This window comes from Symphalangus syndactylus, chromosome 16 (genome assembly GCF_028878055.3).
Source record: "Symphalangus syndactylus isolate Jambi chromosome 16, NHGRI_mSymSyn1-v2.1_pri, whole genome shotgun sequence".
NCBI classification, from domain to species: Eukaryota; Metazoa; Chordata; class Mammalia; order Primates; family Hylobatidae; genus Symphalangus; species Symphalangus syndactylus.
The window spans coordinates 83845458-83853026 of NC_072438.2; the positions used below are offsets into that span (position 1 = coordinate 83845458).

Here is a 7569-nt window from a genome sequence, read left to right on the forward strand (position 1 = left end):
TAAATATAGCATTTTGTATATATTTTTGCCTCACCTCTTTGTGGACACACATGCAGCCTGATTGTGCCTGACTTCATGTTGGTACAACATCTCTTTGCCTCATTTCTGGAAATTCACTCTTGATGCCATTATGGGAACCTCTAGGTACCTACTTATATGATACTTGGGAGGGTGAGGGCATTAATGGCAAAGAGTTATGTTGATATGGTTTGCCTGTGTCCCCACCCAAATCTCATCTTGAATTGTACTCCCATAATTCCCCTGTGTTGTGCCAAGGACTTGGTAGGGGATAATTTGAATCATGGGAGTAGTTCCCCCATACTGTTCTCATGGTAGTGAATAAGTCTCACAAGATCTGAAGGTTTAATCCAGGTTTCCACTTTTGCATCTTCCTTGTTTTCTTTTGCTTCAGCCATGTAAAAAGTGCCTTTCATTGTCCACCATGATTCTGAGACCTCCCCAGCCATGTGGAACTGTAAGTCCAAATAAATCTTTTACTTCCCGGTCTCTGGTATGTCTTTATCAGCGTGAGAAAATGGACTAATAAATTGGCACCAGGAGTGGGATGTTGCTGAAAATATACCCCAAAATTTGGAAGTGACTTTGGAACTTGATAACAGGCAGAGGTTGGAACAGTTTTGAGGGTTCAGAAGAAGACAGAAAAATATGAGAAAGTTTGGAACTTCCTGGGAACTTGTTGAATGGCTTTGACCAAAAGCCTGATAGCGAAATGGACAATAAACTCCAGGCTCAGATGGTCTCAGATGGAGATGCGGAAATTGTTGGGAACTGGAGCAAAGGGGACTCTTGTTATGTTTTAGCAAAGAGACTGGCAGCATTTTGCCCCTGCCTTAAAGATTTGTGGAACTTTGAACTTGAGAGAGATGATTTAGGATATCTGATGGAAGAAATTCCTAAGCATCAAAGCATTCAAGAGGTGAACTGGGTGCTGTTAAAAGCATTTAGTTTTACAAGGGAAGCAGAGCAAAAAGTTTGGAAAATTTGCAGCTTGACAATCTGATAGAAAAAGAAAAATCCATTTTCTGAGGAGAAATTCAATTGGCTGCAGAAATTTGCGTAAGTCATGAGGAGCTTAATGTTAATCCCAAGACAATGGGAAAAATGTCTCAAGGGCATGTCAGAGGTTTTCATGGCAGCCCCTCCCATCACAAGCCCAGAGGCCTAGGAGAAAATTGTTTTGTGGGCCAGGCCCAGGTACCCTGTGCTGTGTGCAGCCGAGAAACTTGGTTCCCTGTGTCCCAGCTACTCCAGCTGTGGCTGAAAGGGGCCAATGTAGAGCTTGGGCTGTGGCTTCCGAGGGTGCAAGCCCCAAGCCTTGGCTGCTTCCACGTGGTGTTAAGCCTGTGAGTGCACAGAAATCAAGAATTGGGGTTTGGGAACCTCTGCCTAGATTTCAGAAGACGTGTGGAAACACCTGGATGGCCAGGCGGCAGTTTGCTGCAAGGGCGGGGCACTCATGGAGAACCTCTGCTAGGGCAGTGCAGAAGGGAAATGTGGGGTCAAAGGCTCCACACAGAGTCCCTAATGGGGGACTGTCTAGTGCAGCTGTGAGAAGAGAGCCACCATCCTCCAGACCTCAAAATGGTAGATCCACTGACAGCCTATACAGTGTGCCTGGAAAAGCCGCAGACACTCAGTGCCAGCCCATGAAAGCAGCTGGCAGGGAAGCTGTATCTTGCAGAGCCACAAGGGCAGAGCTGTCTAAGACCATGGGAACCCACCTCTTACATTAGCTTGACCTCGATGTGAGACCTGGAGTCAAAGGAGATCATTTTGTAGTTTTAAGATTTGACTGCCCTACTGGATTTTGGACCTGCATGGGCCCCATAACCCCTTTGTTTTGGCTAATTTCTCCCATTTGGAATGGCTCTGTTTATCCAATACCTGTACCCCTGTTGTATCTAGGAATAACTCTCTTGCTTTTGATTTTAGAGGCTCATAGGCAGAAGGGACTTGCCTTGTCTCAGATGAGACTTTGGACTGTGGACTTTTGGGTTAATGCTGAAATAATTTAAGACTTTGGGGGACTGTTGGGAAGGCACCATTAGTATTGAAATGTGAGGACATGAGATTTGGTGGGTCCAGGGGTAGAATGATATGGTTTGGCTGTGTCCCCACCCAAATCTCACCTTGAATTTTACTCCCATAATTCCCACGTGTTGTGGGAGAGACCCGGTGGGAGATAATTTGAATCATGGGGGCAGTTTCCCTCATCCTGTTCTCATGGTAGTGAATATGTCTTGTCAGATCTGATGGTTTTATAAGGGGTTTTTGCTTTTGCATCTTACTCATTTTCTCTTGCCACTGCCATGTAAGAAGTGCCTTTTACCTCCTGGCATGAATCTGAGGCCTCCCCAGCCATGTGGAACTGTAAGTCCAATTAAACCTCTTTTTCTTCCCAGTCTCAGGTATGTCCATATCAGCAGCATGAAAACAGCCTAATACATATGTCTTTTACCAATGAAAGAGAAAAGCCAGTTGATAAATCCCACTCTGTTTCTTCTCGTGATGGTGTTCCTGAGATGTACTATGTATAGCTAATATGGTACATACCTGTGACTTTAATAATTGGTCACTTAGTGTTGGGCCTTCATCTTTTAGCCCTGTAGTCATTTGACCCCATCCCTGTGTTCTCTAGGACTATATGATTAGTGCACTAATAGCACTGAAGATCTCTGCCTCAGATTTCATTTTCTGGGAGACTCAAAATATCATCCAATAAAAAGAACTAAATAAATTAATAAATAATGACTATTTTGCATTTAGAAAATATACTAAAACTAAATGTGTCTAACTTTTTTCTTTCATTAAAATTAAGTTTTTGAAAAAAAGAAAACTCTACTGTTTCTTTTATTTCTTTTCTTTTTTCTTTTTTTTTTTTTGAGACAGAATCTTGCTCTGTTGCCCAGGCTGGAGTGCAGTGGCACGATCTCGGCTCACTGCAACCTCTGCCTCCAAGGTTCAAGCGATTCTCCTGCCTCAGCCTCCCAAGTAGCTGGGATTACAGGTGTGTGCCACTATGTCTGGCTAATTTTTGTATTTATAGTAGAGACAGGGTTTCACCATGTTGGCCAGGCTCGTCTCAAACTCCTGACCTCAGGTAATCCACCCGCCTCAGCCTCCCAACTCTACCGTTTCTAAGATTTTCTTGTCTGCTGTTCCCTTCTTTGAAGAGCAATTTGGAAATATTTGCTATAACCCTTTTTTCAGGCATTGTGCTTTCAATAAATTATCTAAAGAATCTAATCTACGGTGGCCACAAAACTTCTTTTTTTATAAACTGTAAACAAATTTTTTTTTACACAAAGGTTGTCACCTAATCATATATTTCTATAATTTAGACCCCATTGTTCTTACTGTCCACAGAAAGCCTGCTTCTTAACTTCCAATCTAATGATGGCAAGCACTAAAATCCTGACTTTAATAGAATAGTAGTAAAAATGTCTCAGTAATTTAAGTTGAAAGCAATACATTGGTGCATGGCTTTTGCACCCAATATTGGGAATATACAAATATATTTCTATTCAAAATTTCAAAATAAATTATCTTACAGATAATGACAGCAATAGAACATTATATATTGTCAACAAAAATGGTCACTGATGATTACAGGGATTTCTTAAACATCAGCCAGCCTTTTCTCCTGTCATTTTCTTTAACTGACTTCTCTGAAGTTATTGGTGAGGAACACTGCCTTGAGCTTTCTGTCACAGTTCATTCATAATGGTGAAGTGCTATTCTAGAAGTTAGAACATACCACCTCTTGTACCACCTCCTATTCCTCCCATTGCCCCCATATCAGGGTCCTTCTCTTTTTTAGGTGTTTCTGTCACTACATCGTCTGCTGTAGTCAAAGCCATTTCAGCAGCATCCACTAAAGTGGTTCTCCAGTGATTCCTTTTCCCGCCATATTCACAAAATCTCAAAGCACAGTGTCATAACCAACCTCTGAGGATCATTGCATAATTTTCTCAACTTTCAAAGATTCTTCAGCATCTGCATTTTTAGCCATAGTCATTGCAAAAATTTTGAGTGGTCTTTTAGTAATATATGTGCCAACTTTCTGTCTTTATTAAGGAATCTAAGGCTGGAATGCACCAAAGCAATGCAACAATCCCCTCCCAGAACAATACCTTCTTCAAAACTAGCTACTGTAGCATTGTAGCATTAAAGATATCTGTAACTTCTTTTCATTGACTTTGACATTACTCGTCCCAGTCCCACCAAGCTTCAGCACAGCTACTCCATCTGACTGTTTTGCCAGGTATTAATTTCATTCAGTTTTTCTTTTCATCTTTTTTTTTTTCTTTTTACGCAGCCTCACTCTGCCACCAGGCTGGAGTGCAGTGGCTCGACCTTGGCTCACTGCAGCCTCTGACTCCCTGGTTCAAGCAGTTCTCCTGCCTCAGCCTCCTGAGTAGCTGGGAGTACAGGCACACACCACCACACCCAGCTAATTTTTGTATTTTTAGTAGAGATGGGGTTTTACCATGTTGGCCAGGATGGTCTCGATCTCCTGATCTCGTGATCCACCGTCCTTGGCCTCCTAAAGTGCTAGGATTACAGGCGTGAGCCACCACGCCTGGCCCAGTTTTTCCTGTTTGTATTCACTAGTTGTGACATCTAACTGGCCGAGTGTCTTGAATACACTTTTCAATTTGAGCCTTGCCATAATTGCCTTTTAAAAGCATAGCATCATCTTCTGTCACAATGACCTCTCCAATTTCTTCTAAGTCATGAGGCTCAACAACTTCAAGGTTTAGGGTCAACCCCTCTTGTTCAAACACTTCACCAATAGCAGTAGTCGTGTCTTTAAACTTGTTCTTTCAATTGTCACCAAAACCTGGAGCTTTGACTGTTACAGCTTAAAGACCAACTTTTATACTATTCAAAACATATAACATTTTCAGCAGTTATGACCAAGGGCTTGAGCATTGGCGATTTAAAGACCAGGTATAATGGACTGGACACTGGAAATTTCCTTTTCACTCAATAGAACATACACCTACTGAAATTCACTACTATTATTCACAGTAAAATACACCTTTGATGTATAAATTGTATTAATAAAGTATGGAGAAATATAGCCTTGATCAAACTTCATGCCATCCATAATTTCTAGTTCATCATTCAATGTTTTTCCATTATTTACTGTGATGACACCCTTTCTTCCAGCATTATTCACTGTATAAGAAATATGTTGCCAATTTCTTTCTCTCTGTTTGCAGAAATCATAGCATCCTGAGCAGTTTCTTCAAGAGTTTTCACTGGTTTAGACTGATTCTTAAGTTCAGCAATTACAGAATCAATAGCTAACATGTCTCCTGATTTCTGCTGAACTAGCACTTTTGCTAATATTCTCTTTCCTTGACAATAGGGCATGCCAGTACAGTAGCAGTGGTGGTGCAATCCTCAACCTCTTCATTTCTGTTATTGGAAACATCTTGAACAGGTTTCACTCCAATATTTTCATATTTATCTTCTAAGTTAATTGAGTGTGCAACAATCACTCCATCTTTTGTTACTTTAGGTCTTTCCCAACTCTGTTCAATAATCACTGTTCTTCTCTTTGGCTCCATTGTAACAGCTACAGCATAGGTTTAAAGTCATATAACTTGATGCATTAGGGCTTGGGCTTCTACACCAAATTTCACATCTTTAGCATAAGCCCAAGTGACAGGGGAAGCTAGTACCCTGGACACAGGTCTTATTTGGTGAGAGACTGTGAATAATCAAACCATTTCTGTAAGGCATTGGCAGGGAGCCTGCGCATTGAGGTAGGTGATTATCAGCAAGTGAGGGCCAAAACCTCTTATAATTGTGCTTATCGAGTTATTATGTACCATAGGAGAAAATCTTTGGAAACAGATGTATAGAGTCAAGATAAATTATTTAAATAAATTATGATAAATATTAAAAAACAACATTATGCAGTGATTAAAATTAACATTCTGAAAGTTATATACATATCCTTGATATGATCTTAGGAGAACAATCTGTTAAAATCTGGATATAGTGTATGATATTTGTTTGAAAGATATACCAAAATGTAAAATATAGATATGTGTGTTTTTGTAGAACATTTTCTTATTTTGAATATGCTTTTCATTTTTAAGTTTGTTATAATAAATTACTACATCTAAATAAGATAAACAAACGGCATAAAAGATCTGATTCTATGTGTAATAATTTATCTTTGACAACTAAAATTTTTTTTCAAAGAAAATATTCATTTTTTCAAATACTTCACAGTAGATAAATATTTATGTTCTTCCCTTACCAAGTCGTGGCCAAATACTTTTTTCTCTTATCAAGTAATGTTTGTAACAGATTGCATCAGAGATCTTCAAAAGCATTGGTGTCTAGTCTTTGCAACGTTTCCAGAATTTGCAATGGGAGTCAAGTTGTATATTTTAAGAAGACAACACCTAGTTGGCATATTTGTAGAGTTGTTATCAATGCAACAATACTAAAATGTGAAAAATAATCTTAAGACATTGATATTACATTTACTTTTCACATTTATTTGCAAAAAAATCTAAAATTGCATTCAAATGGTATGAGCAAGCATTCTATTGATTCCTAATTTAATATCTCATCTTCCAGCCTCCTCCCTAATCTTTCAATTAATATATTTATCAGATGTCATTTTGCACTTTAAACATAAATATTTTCTCCATAGTGCTCCTTCAACCATTAATATATTCTGTCTCTTTCGTGGCAACATCAATTTTGCAACAAATAAAATGTAGTATTGCCTGAGGAAAAAGGCAAAAATGTGTGTGTGTGTTTTTAATCGTTGAAGTCACATGTATAAGATATTAAAACTAGGTCCAAGATCTATTAATTGCTACATATTTCATATGACTATGACTCTGTTAGAAGAGGCTTGCTTCAGCACATACCCAAGTTTTTACTTCCTGGGAAAATATCTATATGCCTTCAACTACCAAAAATAAAGTCCTGTGGTAAAGATAAAATCAATTTCTAGAAATTATGATGAATACCTAATGCATTAAATTTTGTTTCCTAGCATCTTTCTAGCTCTTTCTCAACCAATAGAAGAGCCACAATTTATAGCTATGTAGACATTTTTGAATTTTCTTTTCTATTATTTCTGGAAATGCCATGGTCAATGGCAAGTAAACCCAGATAAACCGTTTCCAGAAGTTAAGGCAATAGGAAAATCAACTACTGGAAACTGATTTGAAAAACAATATTATGTGCTTCCAACAGATAAATACATGAAATATATATTGTATGCAAATACCTTACAAAGGAACAAATCAACTGAAGAATTACCAGATTGGGCATTGATTGATATTTCAATAATGCTTATTGAGTAGCAAAACCATAACCACTGTTATCTTTTCTTACAGACTTTTGAGATCAATTACCTAATCAAAGATGACTACAAACACTAGTATCATGAAAAAATGTGTTCTAGGCACAATATTGTCAAGACCAGAAGTGTTTTACCTTTAGTTTTCTAGGTATTGTTTGTATGTTACAATATAAATGTTATAATAACCTGATAAGTGTTTTTCT

The 7569-nt window shown here is 38.5% G+C and overlaps 1 pseudogene; it reads right to left on the bottom strand.

Annotated features, from left to right (window-relative positions):
- Positions 1-3673: 3673 nt before the first annotated feature.
- On the bottom strand, positions 3674-5762 carry LOC129464687 (60 kDa heat shock protein, mitochondrial-like; annotated as a pseudogene).
- Between the last annotated feature and the right edge of the window lie 1807 nt (positions 5763-7569).